Source organism: Hetaerina americana, unplaced genomic scaffold, assembly GCF_022747635.1.
Source record: "Hetaerina americana unplaced genomic scaffold, ioHetAmer1.1.p SCAF_19, whole genome shotgun sequence".
NCBI classification, from domain to species: domain Eukaryota; kingdom Metazoa; phylum Arthropoda; class Insecta; order Odonata; family Calopterygidae; genus Hetaerina; species Hetaerina americana.
In genome coordinates this window covers 6,248,948-6,268,160 of record NW_027286752.1, presented here as the reverse complement: position 1 = coordinate 6,268,160, position 19,213 = coordinate 6,248,948, and the positions used below count along the sequence as shown (strand labels likewise).

The window sequence follows — 19,213 nt, the reverse complement described above, 5'->3', positions numbered from 1 at the left end:
TCTCCCCTCGCGGGTGGCCCCGACTCAGTAACGAACGAGTTCCCCGAAACGTTTGCATTATCAATACATGAACGAAGAAAGAGGTTTTTTTCCCCCGCTAAAAAAATAAAGAGCTGCTGTCAATTACTTTCCAACGCTTTCTTTAGATTGAAATGGATGCGTTGCGTTATTACCATCACCACCCAGATTTCAATATTTAAATATTGAAAAGGCAGAAAAACCACAAAGCGTAACTCGCGTAATATTTGATGATATTTATTTTCTCTAAAGATACTTAATACTTAATCAATCACTACGAGTATATCACCGTTTTCCGTGACTTCTTCTATTGTAAGCTATTGCAATCAATCTCCTTTCCAAAAACTACAGCGGTTTTTCTCGGGAGTTTCTACAAATAGACAAACAATGATAAGTTACTTTCTTGGAAAATAAATTAGATCACGCTTTTACGCTATTAAGCTGTTATTTGTTTCAAATTTAATAAAACGCTGAATTAATCGTCGCGGATAAATATGAGAACGTTTCAGATCACGTAAAGGATCCATATTTTCCAAGAAACTGCGGGAAATGCCGCGACAGTAACTTTTAACGTAGTCACCCACTATGTGTGCATAAAAATCCAACTAATTCAGGGCGCAAATATCGCGAATGATTTTTAAATTCTGAAATTGTTGATTGTGGTCCCTATTTTGTTCAGTAGTACGAAGAGGGATGTTTCAAAAACGAAAATTTTCGGAGGAGGGATGTCTCTTCCCGGTCGCCCAAACAACCTCTCCATTGGAGGGCGGAGGGTCGTTTTGGAATGCGAACCTAAGATACGTGACTGTGAGTAGAGTGGAGGGGAGCGGCTCTTTCAAGTTCACTCCCCGCTACTCGCGCGCGCGCCCTTTATTACGGCTAATGGTAATGCTGAGAGATTCTATCTTTACTTCATACCACTCAACTTCGCCCTCATTATCCCCATATCTCTGTCGGCGCAAAGGATCACATAATTCGGTCGCCTGCTTCGCCTGTCGCCTCTTAGATCACCGCTGACATAATAATGAGAGGGGAGGTTAACCCAACTTCGTACAACCCCTTCACAAGGGTCAAAGTCAACCTTAGGGAAATTAAGAATCCCTGTTATTCCTCACCTATAAAATACTATTACTAACATGAGTCTAACGATCAATATATTTCAATGAACGCAAAAAGACTTGCAATGGCTATATTCCCAAGACAAATCTAAGATGACGCCAAACAACGCTACACCATACACGACAACTAATTACTCTTCATCTCGACGTACATGCATCTTGACTACATCCCTTCATAATAATTGCGGTTCCCAAGGCATTCCCCGTCCTGCCCTTCCTCCCTCATTTAACATTCTCCCCTCTGTCACAGACTTCAACATTCCACACCCCCTTCATACGTCCCGCATACACATTTTCCGTCTTTTTCTTAATTTTCCCTAACAACCCCATTTCCTCCCCTTCAATACCTAGCAACCAGTTTTTCTTTACAACCATTTCATCTGTTCCATTCACATCCATATTTAAAAAGTCTCAAATTTACGCTAGTTCTCCATCCTCAATGAAAAAGGATCCAAGCCGTTGAAAACTACTCATAGAATGGATAAAACAGTCATGAAAAATTCGAATAAGAAGAAATGTGAGCTAAGGATTCATCAGAATTAAAATTCACCCAAGTCGTCTTTTGGCACATTGTTCTTGAGATAGAAGGGCGAACCAGGTCACAATTAGACATGATTGAGGAGAGTTTCCATAAAGCAACTCACAGGGCTTAGGAGAGTGATTTTAAAGACAAGGATGTGATAAAGTAAAAATTAATCGAATGTCGACAGATATGACGTTTACAAATATTGATTAGACAATCAATTGGTGTCATTTCCAGTTTGAAGAACCACGGGAGAACACATATTGGAAAGATTTTTTCCCGAATTCCAGATAACGATCACTTTTAGAAAATCAAAATTAATACTTTTAGGAGACGTTCTCGGAAGGAATGAAACAAGAAAAAACCGAAACTACAGGTGCATAAAGAAATGAGCATGCAGAAACTTAACAACTTGAACACGGATAGTCGCCACCGTGAAAAAAACAGAATTAACAAGAAAACCTGTACATTATCTCAATAGTTTCAGCATCAACTTTGTGGAAGTTCATTTTAATAAATGAAAAAGAAAAACTTTGTTCCAATCCACCACTTTATTTAAGTAATAGTAAAATAAAAGTGGTGGATTGAAGAAGTGGAAACTGAATATAAATGTCTAATACGCGTGTTGCCTCATTTCATTTCGAAAATATAGATTCATATATTTCCATCCTCCGAGACGACAATCAAGAAGTGAGAGAGGCTAAGTTTTGAAACATCGGAAGGGGAAAGTCAAAATTAGGAAAGACGCATGATTCCTCACCGAGGGTGACAGCACGGATTAATACCAATTAAAGTTATGGTATGACATAAGGGCGAGGAATAACCATGACGTGGATACGCTCCGAAAATATATGTCAACCGTTATCCTACCAGTCCTGCATCAGTCCTGAGCTAACCTTAATTCATCCTTCATTCAATGCAAAAATCAAGATTACGCAAATAATCTTTCGATTTTCCTTCGCGACTCCCTTCCAACATATTAGTGTAGAAAAGGCAACCCGGAGTATCGCACTCGAATGAGCTTCCCTTTTCTCGGGCTCAAGAATTTCTGTGATCCTCCAGCAAGTACTCTCCCAACCTTCGAAATGCTATACAATGATCGAAGGAATCAGTGCTCAGCTTACATGGCATCATTCGAATGAAATTGCACATCTAAGTACACAATACCGCAGCTTTTAAACGCGTGTCAGTCAGAGAAAAACTTTTGTTCCAAAAAAATGGGGCATGGAAAAAAGGCAGGATACTATTTCATACTACATTATCGGAGTCGCGCGAGACTTCGCGGAAGTTCAATAAATCTCTAATGGAAATGAACTATCTAATTCTCAGTATTTTTAACCATAAGCGACAAAACGCGCTTCGGTTCACTATAGTCTAATTATGTGGCTGACTTGAGGGGTCACATTAGAGAGCAGTGAAGCGAAACATCGTGAAACTACACATGAGCTGCAGCAAATTACAACGTTAGTTTTCACTGTCGATTTTACAGTGTTAGTATTACTGAATAAACAAATTTTGAGCACGGTGCGAAATTATTATCATCGTTGGTAACCTACGCCAATCATTCTGCTTCACTGACTATGTTTCCCCAACGCACAAAACTACGCTCCATATTAACTTTTTACACCATTATGCCCGCACCACTTTGACCATTTTCGTCCAAAACGATTCCGATATACAGGGTTCGTCCGGAAAATAAGTGTACTGATTTTTTCCCGCCGCTCCAGGCGCGCCCAGCACCGCTCTGACGGGCTGCGATTGGAGGGGGGTATGTTGGCAAGCGACGCTGAAAAAGGCAGTCGGCTCTGAGCTGTGGTGTAGTGAGGAGCTCTGTTAACGCGAACCTCCACGCTCGACCCACGTCACGGAACGCGATGCCGAAGTTTTTGGAGCAGCGTTATTCCATCAAATTTGCGGTAAAGCTTGGGAAATCGTCTACCGAAACTGTCGGTATGATTAACTAGGCTTACGGGGAGTCAGCCATGTCCAGAAACATGATCTTTCGGTGGCACAAGATGTTCGTGGAGGACAGAGAAGAGGTCGACGACGAACCACGGCCTGGACGCCCATCAACGACACTCACCGACGAAAATGTGCGAAAAGTTCGCGATGTACTGAACTCTGATCGTCGTCTTAGTGTTCGGATGATAGCAGAGCAGTGTAATCTTCGAAAACGAGTCGCCCGCGTCCGGCCAGCGATCAAAAACATCTGGCGGCTGCATCACGACAATGCGCCGTCTCACACCGCGCTTGTCGTGTCGGACTTCTTGGCCAAGCACGGCGTGGCAACGCTGCCGCACCCGCCCTACAGCCCGGACTTGGCACCACCGGACTTCTTTCTGTTCCCGAAGATAAAGAGGAGTTTAAAAGGAACGCGATACGGGACTTTGGACGCCGTCAAAGAGGCCGTGACGACGTGTCTTCGAGAGGTTCCCGATGATGCCTTCGCGGGAGCGTTCCAGGAATGGGAACGCCGCTGGAACAAGTGTATCGACTCACAAGGGTCCAATTTTGAGGAATATTAGCTTAAGATATGTAAAAGTGTAATAAATTTTTTTTCCTGAGCTCAGTACACTTATTTTCCGGACGAACCCTGTAGATAAACTATCCCACAATCTCTAGTTGTTGCCTTCCCATTTTAACATTTAGATAAGCTTTTCTCTTTATACTCTAAAGCTTTAACAGCATGACGTTTTTTTTATTTACATTTATTCTCATCCCATACTTATCGTACCGACTTTTCAATGCACTTAGCAGAGTTTGCTGAGGATGAATTATTTTCATGGCGGAAGAAAATGCCAACGATGCACATATGCACATATATAGTGAGTGCACTGGCGCACCGTCAGCCTTGACCATCGACAGACGCCACAGCCAGCGACGCGAGAACCGAAGCACGAGCGACTCGAAAGTGGCCTTCGCATCGCATCAATACACGCTCCCTTCGGTTGGCACGAGCGCAAAGACTGCCGTGGACACCGAAGTTTCCCGCCCGAAAAGATCGACTCGTCCAATTAGGCTGACGGTGCGGCGTGCATGGGAAACTTCGAGGGAGGCGGAGGTAGTGGCGGGGTGGAGGGGAGTGGGGTAGGTGGGAGGGGTGCGAATGCGTGCGACAGGAGAGGGAAGCTGTGCGAAGGCTTTCGAGATGGAGACAAGGGAGATGGAAAGGCGGAGAAAGAGGCGAGAGCTCCGAGTGAGTGAGAGGCGGAAGGGGGGGAGGAGGCGGCGATAAGTGTGGAGCGAGTGTGTTTCGTGTTTCCTATACGGGAGTACCGACAGGGCTGGGGAGGGAAAGGGTTTGGAAGTGGCTGAATGGGGGTGGGAGGGAGGGACGGTGGAATGGCTGGTCGGTCGAGAGGGGGGAGGTGGGCTGTGGGGGTTCGGAGCGAGCTATTTTCTTTTTATTTGCCTTCTTCCCCTCCAGAATGGCGGATGAGTGGGTCTCCCGAGCGAAATTGGCAAAGGATAAATGAGACGGACAATAAATACCGAAAAAAATGAGACCAGGGAAATAAATTGCGAATGTGTAGAACTTGGAAAGGTCGAGGGCGGGAACGGAGGGGAGGGGGGATAGAGAGAGAGAAAGAGGGAGGAGGGTTGGGGGCTGAGTGTTTTTATGTGAGCGTAAAAGAGGAAAGAACAAAAAGAGAATAAAAAGTGGGGAGCGAACAAAAAAATAAAGGGGTCTCGGGTGAAGAGTGCACCGTTGATGAAACCGTAGTCGTAGACCAGACGAGAGACAGGTGAAGCGGGAAGGGAGTAAGGGGGAGGAAAAAAAAGGAATGCGGGATTCTGGGAGGACTGTGAAGCACGGGATAAATGAACGTAGGCGGAGACGAGGGAATTCAATGGAGAGAGAGAGAGAGAGACAAGGAGGGAGCGGAATGGGGAGTCGAAACGGAAGAAAGCAAAAGGAGACTTGACATGACGCGGAAAATACGCACAATCCGGCGAAGCGATTTGTTAACGGGGGTTGAATCGCAAATCCTACTTGCGCGATGGTAGGAGAGGGTGAAAAAAATCTTACGTGGCCGGGAATTTTCCTTTTTCGTAATTGCGGCATTTCTTTTCTGTTAATCAATGTAAAGCAAAAAAGTAATTAATAATATGAGAGGTGTCACGGTTGCCCAGCAGATTGGTAGATCGTTTGCATTCTTGCCTGGATGGCTCGGTCCAAAGCTGCTTTATGAATCGGAACACCAAAAGTTTCACCAAAGCTACAGTATAATTTTTCGGCGACCTGGGAAACCGCGCACAGTAAAGAGAGAATTGTGCCAATGATCTGCCCTGATGTATCAAATTCAATCAGCGTACGGTTTATAGCGAGACGAGCTCAGCCTTTTCATAACAAACCAAAATTTCGGTTCATTTTAGTGGTTATATTGTACACTGTTGTATTGTGCTCACCGTGCTCTTTCCAGTAGTAGATGTAGTTATCATTCCCTAGCGAGCGACAACCGAGGTCATTTGCGCGAGAAGGGATGGGTGTGTAATTTGGTAGAGGTTCAATTAATCCTAATGAATACATAAATTTGACCTGCTAACGTTCCTCACATTGTATTTATATCATGAGGAAGGATCCCTAATTGAAAGTCAATAACATCCTCTCCTCTCTATTTGAAAATTTGCAATCGCAATTCCGTCATAAAAATTTCACTTTCATAAAGATGTCAAGGAAAATGAATGAGCATCCATGATTGCACATTCTCTTGTAATTATGGATTTAATTGAGTCTACCGTTAGGGTAGGCCTTTGATAAATCCTACCACTAGAGGGTACAATTTTCTTAATTAGTATTATGGATCAAGTTTCCTTATTATTTATTTTGCAAAATTTCATTAATTGCAGTATCTAAGCCACACGCTAAATGTTATGATGTTATCTATTCGTATAATATCTAATTGCAATGCTCTCTTTGATCTCGATTCATTTTTAGACAAGTAAATATTCTGCAACTACATACACGAGCAAGGAAATTAGTTACTTTCAAAATGATTTATAATATGGGCGAGACCGTTAAAAGGTTTATATACCCTTGGAGGAAATTTCCTTACACTTCCTTCCTTTTTATTGTTCTGCGTTAAATTTTCCTTAGTAGTAGATGGTAAATTTACTGCCGTTGGCATTTATTGATTTTGTTACTTAGGTTATCCAATAGTTACCATTATTACACATATAAATCATGCAAGCAGTGAAAATTTCTATAAAATACAGGGAATAGGAGGCGATCGCCAAAATAGGACAGCAGGAAGCACTTCATTTTCATCAAAATATCTTCAGGCATGATCAAGTCCAGGCAATATTACATATATTTCGAAAGTTTAATGCATAATGATATTTCCTCATCAAGTTTCAATAATGCATAATTTTCAGAAAACTTCAATAAAAATGGAAAGTTAATTTTCAAAGTAAATTTTCAATCAAGCCTAAATAATCAACGATACGAATAGCCTCATTTAATTGTCCCTCATTTTTGATATATTTCGCCTGTATCTCATTCAATTAGACTGCATTTAGCATAAAACTTTTATGCTTCACTTTAACAGCTTTTAGCTTAACACAAGAAACACGAAGAGAGATATTATCAAAATATGGTCAAATCGTATCCAGAGGACCTCATAACCTGTATAGATTTCCGTTGAAAAGCGAAAGTCAGCATTTTTAGGAGAGCATAATGCTTTCCCTGTACTGAGCGCCGAGAGAGTAAAAAAAGAGAATTAAAAAGCAAAGGGCGGGAGCTCCGATCCTTTTCTCTTAACGACCGGGGAGCTCGACTCGGATGCCCTTTCGGAAGTTAAAGAGGTGTGCCAAGGAACGAATTTAGAGAACACAAAGGGAAGAGTGGAGCTCATTACGACCTGCTAACATAATATCTCTCCATATGGGGAAACCCCAGGAAATTGTTTCCCGCGATAGGGAAGATAGTTCAGAAACTGTAACACCGCTGATCAATAAGGGGGTCAAGCTACCTACGTCTCACTAAAGAAAGGATTGGCCGTTTTAATGGATGTCTACGGAATTAACACCTTAAAAATTATTAGAAATAATTAGAGTATAATATTATTTTTAAATTATTACAATGCAGTTGCCGGTTAAGGTACGTAATTTTTGGATGCATACAGGACTCTAACCATAGCTACACTTCTCGGCGCAACCAACATTATACAATGTAAAACACTACTCTTTCCTTCAATTCTGCATACTTTCAGCCTTCCTTCATTCCTTCCAATAAGCTTATTCTTTTACTCCCACTACCTTGCTTGTCTAACCTTAAACACACCTCTAGCACACTTTAAGACTTTCCTTCGTCAATCAAAATCTTTTGCAACCACGTCATTTACCTTATGATTTCTTCCATTAACCCCCAGTCCTCTCCTACCATGGCCAGGGTATCTTCATTTTTGTTCTCCATCCGTCGATTTAACTTCTTCTATTCTCCTCCTAACCCACATCTTAAAACACCTAATTTTATCCTTTAGCCTTCCACGTCGAGTATCTGAAACTTACAAAAATACTTTTTGTATAATAATTTTAACCAACTTTACACTTATCCTTATCTGATCTGATCTTTAATCTGATCCTTAATCACACTCCTTGCCCTCCTCTCAGCAAAAGCTTCTTTGCCTAAGAGAACTCCTCTTCTAATGCCGTTACTACTTCACCCGTCTTCGTCCCAAACAGAATGGTATCACACATTCTATTACACTGCATAAAATACGATGGACGCTAAAATCACAAGGACCATGTTTCGAATCCTGGTCTCATCACTGGCCCCAAGACAAGAATATAATTGCTGCTATTGATGAAGTAGTTCACTGAAGTTTCATTGAACTTCGCCCTTTCGATGATTGGGTCTAAACTCACCGTTTTCACATGAAAATTTAATAGCTTTCACGTATTACCGCTTGCTACCTCGAGGAAAACTATCGCGTTCTCTGTTAATCAGGTAAGTCGCTCTTGGTCCCGACTAAAAAATATCATTTAAATCCAGGAGAGTACATCCGAACTTTATGCACACACTGCCGAGTACATTTTATGCAGGCAACTCTCAGTCGAAATAACAACAGACAAGATTACTATGCAATAATTATGCCCTGAAGAGGTTTCCTTTTTCTCCTTTTGGAAAAAGACTCGGGCGTTAATGACATCATGTCAGTGAAACATAGATTAAATCAAGGAAAAAAAGACACCTGGACTCCTTCACAAAAAAAGAAATACTATTCAGCACTAAATCCATTTTTTTAGGAGTTTCAATTTAAGATTTCAACAGGCGTGAGCATTATTTTGCCTTTATTTGGACAGAAATTACCTCCCTACAATATATATTATTTATTAAACTCTTTATGTTTCATTTTTACAGAATCAGCATATATTAGTTTGAGTCCCATTATTTCCCAAGCGTTAACGAAATTATTTCCTAATTTCGGCCAGAGGAAATATAATTCGAACCATTAATTTTTCGTCGAATTGTTTCCGTCGAACGTTCGAAGGCACTAAAACAGGTAAGACTAGAGCAAAAATATCATAACCGAAGTCCACCAAAGAAGGCACACAAGTCCAAATAACTTATAGTAGTGCATAGTGTATAGAGCATATAGTGTTTCGGATAGCGCGGAAAGATTCCACATAATCCATACGAGGCTACCACTCTCTAAAGCTGTGCTCTCATTAACTCATTTCAAATGTGTTTAGTTCAGACAGCGTTCGAGTCACGTCGGGGGTACCTCAGGGAAGTGTGATCGGGCCGTTGCTTTTCTTGATTTTTGTTAACGATTTGAACCGCGAAGTGAAAAGTAAAATTAGGATGTTCGCGGATGACACGGTGATCTATCGGGAGATATCTGGGGATGAGGATCGTTTTGTTCTAGCGCAGGATTTAGATTGCATTACTAAATGGTGTTCTAACTGGGGATTAACTCTAAATTATAATAAATGTTCAGTGGTAAATTTCTTTAAAAGATCAACGGGATTTGCTTACAAATTAGCTGGAGGTGACCTAGCAGTAGTTGATACGGTAAAATACCTAGGTGTCACATTCACAAAAGACTTAACTTGGGGGACTCACATACGTAAAGTCTGCGGTCAAGCATATAAAAAATTGGGATTCATTAGACGCATTGTCGGCATAAGTGATTCGAAGGTCAAGGAACTTTGTTACCACGCTCTTGTAAGGCCTCATTTAGAATACGCATGCAGCGTGTGGGATCCGAGTGAAAAAGGTCTCATTCGGGAAATTGAGAAGGTTCAACGCCGGGCAGCCCGTTTTGTAAAAAATTCCTACGATAAAACGCAAAGCGTCACCGAAATGCTCATGGATTTGGGGTGGGAATCATTGGCTGAGAGACGATTCAATGCAAGATTGAAATTATTAAATAAATTTAGATCCGCATGTTTCAGCACCGAGGTCTCGCAAATTATTCGTACTCCTACATACATTGGTCGCTTGGATCATGCATATAAAATTCGGGAGATAGATGCCAGAACTAGCCGACTCAAGGACTCCTTCTTCCCACGGACAATACGGGATAGCAACTGCAGGGTTATAGATAGCAAAAATTCCACTTGCCACCCTCAGCGTCTAAAAAATAATTAGTTGTATTTAAATGCATGCTCTTCCACTAACCTTATGTGTTTTGTTATAATAACACATTCTTCCCGAATGACCTCATTCGTGTTCTGTTCATCTGTTTTCAAGTTTCCCTTTCAATCCCTCGTCCCTCTCCGCGGGGGGAAATTCCTGCTACCTGCAACGTTGGGTCGCATTCCCTGCCTTTTAAAGACTCTTTGGGGGCAGAGTGTTTCGTGGTGCATTTTCATGTGGTGTTTCAATTTCTTGCTTGTTGTGTCCTGGCTTCCGTGTTGTAGGATGGCTTTCGTGCTGCATCATGGGGTGCAGTTTTTTAGTTGTTTTGCGGTATATGTGTTTGCATGAGTATTGGATGAAGGGATTTTTGCATGAGTGTGTGCGCTGCTGTGGGTGTAATTTTCCGTGTTGTTTTTTTGCATGTGGTATTTTTCCTTTTTACGGTTGGTGACCTTACACCCCCCGCCACACGCCCTTGCGGCGGCTTGCGGGGTATTATGTAGATGTAGAATGTGTCAGTCAAAAAAAAAGAAGAACTTCGAAACAGTTGCCGGAATGAACCATAACAAATAATTTCCCTCGAAATGCGCCCCCCCCCATTGATTGGTTTCTCGGGAACAATGGATAGGTATTTTTTAAAAAGACAAGAGGGAGGGAAATTTCAAATGCACGCTTCGAAAATTCCGCTGCAGAGGTGATCTCTGCCCCGGAATGCAAAGCGTGGGACGGGTCGAATCGGGGGGATATCCGACACGATAAAAGCAGGGCGAATGACGGCATGCGTGCTAGGGAGATATCACAAGTTATCGGCCACCACGCCACCAAAGATAGGAAAGGCACCGAGTGAAAAGAGGGATGGAATGAAAGAGAGGTCGGGGACCACATGAATGAAACAAACAGGTCGTTCTCGCTTGGGGCTCTCGAGGGTGCGGGCCCCTCTTTGGGGGGAGGAGGAGTCCGCCCGAATGGCGGTGGATGAGCCGGCCTGATAAAATTATCGCGGTTCCATCAAAACCCCACCGAACAATCAAATCCATTCTTATGCGCTTTGGTTCTTTCATTTATTCTTTTTATTACGAACCTGTCCCAATCGGGCCCTCCCGGTTGTCCGAATGCGGTGAGTCGTTTGCGGGGGAGGGGGGTGAAGTGGGTGGGTGGGTTGGGGGGTGGCGAAAAGGGGAAGGTGTGGGGGAATGGTGCGAAATGTCAAAAGAAGTGCGGGCGTGTCTACGTGTGGTGATCGAAATGGTGGCGCCATCTCATCCCCGCCATCAGGACCCTCCCGCCAATTTTTTGTTTCGTCCCCCCCTTCCTACTCTTCCATTTTTTCAGATCGCACAAAAGTGAGACAAAACCATAACGAGAGAATTCGAGCGGAAAATGAAAAAAAAATTCAAGTCGCAAACGAAATAAAACGCGTTGACTGGGCGTGGGGCGTTCGAGGGGGGAAAAAAGCACATATTTCGTTCCGAGGAGGAACTTCTGCGGGGGCGGAGAGGAGGAACGACTCTTGATGGTTGAAATGCGAAAAAGATAGAGCGAGGGGAGGGGTTGCGAGGGTGGGCAGCGGGAAAAGGGGAGGCGTCAGAAGGGGGGTTGGTGGTGTGGTGGTGAGGGGTGGGGGGGGAGCAAGGGAGGACCCCGGCAGAGGAGATTACAGCCCTCTATACGGCGATTATTGGGAAAAAAAGGGGGTGGAACGAAAATGAAAAAAATCTGAAGAGCGGTTTGCGTGTCGTAATTTCCTTTTCGACGACAATGACGACGATATAGCATAGGAGGGGACGGAACCAGACGAGAGATTCATATAAAACCTAACCCTCTTACCTCTTCCTTCAGTAATGCAATAACGAAAATTCATAGAGACGGATAGTGGGACCTCTTCCCTTTGTATATGTTCGGCTCCCGGCAAGGAACAAAAAAAGCCTCCAATTTAGACTCGGTCCGGGCCATTAATCCTTCTCCTTTTGACCCGGCCCTTAAGTGGGAGATATTTTTGTTTTGTGGATGGTCGGCGCTTTTTTTCCTTTCATTGTTGGAATCGACAATTTGAGCGGCGCTGCGGTCGCTCGGGCTGAATGACGACGCACGCGACGAAAGTTTATGAGACGACCTCCTCCGGAACCAATATTACAATAATGTGGGTGCGCATTGAGGGGGTGGGGGGCATCGACTTTGGTCAGCAGTACCTGATGACCGCAGAGGACGTTGCAGAAACGTGCACTTCCGGAAAAAATCAGATTGGAGTCACAACCGATCAACTCATTACCGAACGAGAAGCGTACCTTGGCAATGAAAAATGTATTATTTATTTATTTATTTATAAAAATTCACATGTGCAGATAGACAGTGTCAGATGGCACACAGGTCCCAAAGAATCACAAAGGTAAAATCAGTCATTAAACAAAAGTGCACTTAAAGGGAAATTAAAAACACAAATCTCTTTCACAAAGCAAGAAAATCCCCATGCCACTAACATCAATCAAACAGCAAGAAAAAAAGATAAATAAAAAAAATTAAGCTGTTGCATAAAATTTTAGACCACTCATCAATCAAATTATTACCCATATTCCTTACATCTTTTCTTAAAAGTATGCACTCTGTTAGGAAAGGGCTCCAATAGTTTTGCAGGTAAGGTGTTCCAAACAACAAGTCTTTTATATAGAAAAGAAATTGTTTTTATTCGTTCTTTATGCCCGGCATTTTACCTTGAATTTGTGGTAATTTCTCCCTATTATAGGGAATCCCAGAGGTGATATCTCCAATTTTAGCGATTTGGTTCTTGGGAATGAGTAAAAATAACCAAAGATGCGCTAATTCATTCGACTGCCAATATTGGATGGTTTGATTAAAGTATTCCGCCTACTGAATATTACCTAGGCCACATTTAAGCTCGCCGCGTTTCACCTTGGCAAAGTTCAACTGTACTTGAGGATTCAATTTCCACTTACACTTCGAACCTTACAAAGAAAAATGCAAACTAAGGACGAGTAATGCCAACATTTAGATGGTGAACGTCATCGAAAAATAAACACGTACGAACTTCCCATTTAAGTGAGGCGACTTAATGCTTACTGCACAAAATTGATTTATCTAATGATTTAGTAGGTGAAAAAAGGACCTTTGTCTTACCTTAGGCTACGCCTCGGATGTATCATGCATCATGAAGCACCTCGAAGATGAAAAGTGATGAGGGATCTGAAAATAAAAAGAAAACGCGTTAGTTTTCTGTGCGACATTTTGAACAAAATATTCGAACTTATCAATTTTTTTTTCAAAATATAGAAAATAAAGAGCTATAAGGAATGAAAATTCAATACAGATGTAAATAGACAAAATATACACCGATTTTTCACCAAGCGCGATGAAGAAAAAACTTTGATTTTGACTAGTCCAAAACAAGAAAGAAAACGTGATAGATTTTTTCAGCCACAAATCTTTTGGGTTAGAAAGTTTCAATTATCTGGATTAGTATTAGACATTGATAGAATGCATTTTGAAAAAAACAATAAAGAGTAAACACCAATACTTCATTCTTTTTTATGAATCAGAGATATGTACCTTCGCCGAGCCTGTCTCATTTTTTTCTAACTTAACTTCCAATAGGTTCAAAACGTCGACCTCAACCTTCACGGAAATCTAATGATTGGTGAGAGCATCTCCACAAATCAAAAGTCATTAATGTTTCTCCTTCTGTGTTAAGGTATTTTCGTGGGCGAATACTTCATAGCATAAAAATATAATACAAGAACGTTGCCAACGAGCCTGCCATAGGCCTCTTTGTATCATGCCATTACCTAAACGAAAAAGGTCGAACGAGAAAACGAAGGCCAGTGCCGTTGATGGCTTGAAGGGGATTGATCGAGCGATAGCATTCTATTAAATCGAGTCCGATGGCATCCTATTAAATCACGTCTAAGGTCAGAAGAACTCTTTTATGCTAAGAGATTTCACACGTGGTAGTGAGTGACCATGGTAATTAAGCACGAGATGCCTACACAATAAGGGAGGAGTTAGACTAGGAGCTGGCTAATAGGAGCCGTTTACGTGTACTGGCGAGCAGACTAGGGTTTCCAACGTTTTCTTATTAAATTATGCTTAACATGGACTCGGTAAATAAATGAAACATTTCATTTTATTCTCCTTGCCTGACGAGCGAGTGTTTAATGGGAATGCCCCGAGACGGAAAGCGTGAAGGCATTGGATGCGTCCCGTGACGAGATTCGTGGATCAAATCCCATCGAATCAGTTTCGCGGTTAACTGCACTAATAGACACCTATTCACTGTCACTGTAATGGCTGGACAAACAGAGAGTCACGTGCGACATTGCCCTGCACGTGAACAGCCCCACGATCATCAATAAGAAACTCGGTGATGAGGAACGATGGATCATCAATCCACTCCCGCTTTCTATTGCGAGAATACGTAGCTGTACAATAAATGCGCGAACTGGTGCAATCTGGCGGCCATGACGCAGGCTATAGCCCAGCCCACTAGCAGCACTAGTTGCCTGTAACCAAATGAGCCATCTGTGCTTGGTGGATCGTCGAGCTGTGCGTATGGTGCCAGTTATGTTAGTTCCTGCTGTCCTTGTTTTTACTGTTTGTCGAAAATGGAAATTGAGGAAATCACGGAGCAACGAATAAACATCAAGTTTTTGGTGAAGTGCGGTTAAAGTTATCAAGAACTTAGTGAAATGCTGACAACTGCTTACGGTGATATCGCTCTGAAGAAAAAATCCGTTTTCAAGTGGATTGAGCGTTTACTTAACAAGACGCCACGGATGATGCAAGGCCGGGACGACCTTCAACCACATGTGTTGACGACAACATTGATCGTGTGCGGTCCCTTGTCCTTAGCGATCGTCGGAAAACTGTCTGAATGATGGCTGATGAACTGAATTTAGGAAAATCAACAGTGCACACTATTTTAACCGAACATGATGGATGGATCATTCACCCTGACAATGCACCTGCACATTCAGCATTGATTGTTCGCCAGTTTCTGGCAAAAAATTCAATCACTATCCTTGATGATCCTCCTCATTCGCCAGATCCCGCCCCCAGCGATATTTTCCTATTTCCAAAATGCAAAAATGTGATGAGGGGACATTACTGGGAAGATGTGGACACAATAAAGCAAGAAACGAGGAGAAAACAATAAAGCCTAACTGACGAGGACTTCCAAGGGTGCTTTAAAGAGTGGAAAAGAAGATGTAATAAGTTCATATCAACGAATGGAGAGAACTTTTGAAGGGGACAAAATCGATGTAGACTATATTTTGCAAAATAAAGTTTTTATGGCCTCAATTCGCGTACCTTGTACACACAGTCTATCGGACGGATGCCCGGGCATTCGATGAGATAGCCGCTGATAAGAAGTGCACGAGCAATACATCCGGTGATTTGACGTCACTCAAACAAGGAAGTCTTGTCGTACGTGATGCGAAACAAGGAGGGGCGAGCGTGATAGCCGTCGTCGCCTTTCGTCGCATCATTTAAAACACGTTACGGGGACGCCGTTGTCGTGAGCCGAAGTGAATGCGCGCCCACGCCGGCGGACATCACCTCCTCCGCCCTAACGAGGAGAAAAACGATCCAGCGATTCATTCGCATTCGCCCGATTGACGGGAACGCGAGAAAAAACTGTGACCGTCGGAGGACGTTAACGGAAGGCTCGCTTGGGCGGTAAGGTCATCGGGGGGCGTACCTTTTGGAAGGAGCCGGGACGAATGGGAAGGGGGACGAGAACAAATAGACTTTCGATTACGAGAACGGACGGGGACGAGCCGGCCCTGGAAGAATATAAAAAAGGAGGAGTGGAGAGGGGAAAAAAGCGAGAGGGAGGGAGGAACAGAGCCGTCCGTGAGGAGAACTCGACTCTGCAACGCGATTCGAAAAATTCGAAGAATCCGTTTTCCGCGGAGAGATAAAGAGATGGGATTGGGAACGCGCAGTCAATCGCTTGCCAGCGCGCACGGGGAAAATGGGAATCTTTCGCGATCGTAAAACAAGGGCGGAAAGCTGAAGAAGATGGAGTGGGAGAGGAGGCACCTTGGCAGGAGGGAAGAATTTATAGGCTTATCCGAGATTTATGGTTCTTTAGCACAAACACGAAGAAGGACTGAGGCGGATATCAATACGTACTCCATTCGCGTCGAAATCCCTTCACTCGGGGCAACCGAAATGAATGCTTGGGTTTGTATTCAATTTAAGAAAGTTACAAGGCGGGGGGGGGGGGCGGCTTTCTTGTGGTTAGAACGTTTCACCACTGACCGCAGGGCCCCGGATTCTAATTCGGGGTGGTCCTCCGGACACCACAGCTTACCCAAAAGATGGGGGCGATCTCCCGGGGCGCCAGCACTATCTGGCAATCACAGGCGGCATTGGCTAAGGAATTGGTTTCCCCGCCTTGAATGTATGAATTCCACGCCGCAGGCTTTAGCACCAGATGAGCTCTACCCTCATCCATCGCATCCACTTCCTGAGTTTAAGGTTGTGCCTTTACACGCCACCGCACTCGGGATATGAAATTTGTGATGAGGCACTTCATGTGAATGATCAAGACCTTTAACACGAGAGTCAACTAAAATAGAAGGCAAATCATGATTGCCTTAGATTTATTATTGCCTGTCAATCAAAAAAAGCCTTCAAATAGACTTTTTAGTGAAAAACGCAAAGGCAATATATCACATAACATTAAATCACAAGTTTCATTGACACTCTTTTTTAAAAAATCCTTGTTCCTGGAGTGATCTAACCTGATTTTAAGAAATTTTGATCTCAGTAATACTACTACTGGTTACTACTTATTCTATAAAATCTTTGGATCATACCTTGATAAACAAATAGTGAAAACTAATTAATGACGACAAATAAATTCTCTTACATACTTAATAAAGAATTTCTACGACAAAGACCGGATTGAGGCTATAAGAAGCAATGAGCAATACTCATCACGGCAATACTCAGCAGGGCGGATGCGATTGCCAAAACGTGAAAATGAGCGAATAATAACTAAAGTCTGAATGGTGACACTTCGATACGAAATTCCAGCACAAAGCACGTATGTTAACCACAAAGGAGACAGCCACAAGAATGACTCCCGAGCGTGGATTTACATGACGGTGTATTAACATCTGCATTAACTTTCTAGAGCAGCACGGGAAGGTAACCGTTACGAAAAGAGAAGAGAGACAATTTGAAAAGTGAGAAAAAAATTATAGATGACACCACATCAAGCCACTATCAAGAACACACCACTTAGTACTTCGGTCGTTGAAAGGACTTAAATGCTTTAATATGATCGTTGCGTAGTTTTGTACGGCGCGGAAATATGGTCATTCAAGCAGGATGATAGGCGTAGATCGGAGGCTTCTGAAATTTGGGCGAGGAGAAGGATGGAGAAGTTGGAATGGACCAAAAGAAAAAAATGAAGGAGCTCTAGGTATGTTGGGAGAGGAGAGGGGTTTGTTAGGAGAAATAAGAAAGAGGCAGGAAAAAGGAATGTGAACCACATTAATCCGCAGTGGGATGTCGAAGACTGTAATAGGGGTGATAATGTTAGGTAAACGAGGAAGGGGCAGGTAAAGGATAGGGATGTTGGACGGGATGAAGGGAGGAAGGAATTATGAAGAATTGAAGGGGGGTTAATTGTTAAGCTGTACCATTCTGCACCTTGTGATCATCAAAAACCAACATTAACCAGTAGATTACCGATTATTTTTATTTAGGTAAACTACCGGTCAAGGTAGGTTCTGGATGGATAAAACTACCAAAAAAATATTTCCTAATAAAACACAATGCAGTATCCTACTCTACGACAAGTCCCTCTTCATTTCTGTACACTTCTTTCCTCCCTTCATCGCTTCCAACATCCATATCTTATTCCTGCCCTTTCCTCATTTGCCTAACAGTCTCCCCTCTATTACAGTCTTCAACATCCCTCTGCCGTTTTTCATCATTATCAAAGACTTTTATGATGGACAGGAAAGAAATGAAAATATTATTAATATTATTATTATTAGGTAATCCACCAGTTAAGGTAGGTATTTGGATGGACACAGCTAATAAATATAACATTTTGTGACTCCTAACAAAAGAAAAAATCCAGAATCCTACTCTATATCAGGTCCCTCTTCATCCCTGAGTACTTTCTTCCTCCCTTCATCCCGTCCAACATCCCTATCCTGCTCCTTCCCTTCCCTCGTTTGCCTAACACTCTCCCCTCTATCACAGTCTTCAACATCCCACTGCCGGCCAATACCCCCTTCATACACCTTTCCTGCCTCCATAGGATTTCTCCCAACAAACCCCTCTCTTCGCCCACCATACCAAGTACTTCCTCATTTGTTTTCTTCTCTGTCCATTTCACCTTCTCCATTCTTCTCCACACCTACATTTCAAAAGCCTCCAATCTACGTCTATCCTCCTGCTTCAATGACCACGTTTCCGCGCCGTACATAGCTACGCTCCATATCAAAGATTTTACGAGTCTCTTCTTAACATCCTTACTCAACGTCCCTGTCATCAACTCCCTCCTCTTTGTGAATGCCTCTTTGCCTAGCGCAATTCTTCTCCTTACGTCCCTACTACTTTGACCGTGTTGGTCCAAAACACTTCCGGGATACGTAAACTGTTCTACCTGCTCTAGGTTTTGCCCTCCTATTTGAATGCTTAGCTTAGCCTTTTTCTTTCTAGAAAATCGCATTACCTTTGTTTTATTAATATTGATTTTCATCCCATACCTATCGCACTGAATTTCCAATTCACTCAGCATTGCTTGCAGCCCCTTGGCTGACTGAGAAACTAAAGCTTGGTCATCAGCAAACCCAACTTATTTTACTAATTCCACGCCCACTTTCATTCCTACCTCCAGTTCTTCCCATGCCTCTTCGATAATTTCCTCTGGATCCTCTGATAACATCCGCTGCATACAGGATGAACAGCAACGGTGAAAATGGGCAA

General features: G+C 42.8%; 1 protein-coding gene across 1 annotated transcript in view; it reads right to left on the bottom strand.

Annotated features, from left to right (window-relative positions):
* The window catches only part of sfl (N-deacetylase and N-sulfotransferase sfl), a 622,535-nt gene that overhangs the window by 507,874 nt on the left and 95,448 nt on the right, over window positions 1–19,213 (bottom strand). The window contains exon 3 of the mRNA XM_071584433.1: window positions 13,379–13,444. The gene's annotated coding sequence lies outside the window, so the exon portion shown is untranslated. The remainder of the gene's footprint in view (window positions 1–13,378; window positions 13,445–19,213) is intronic.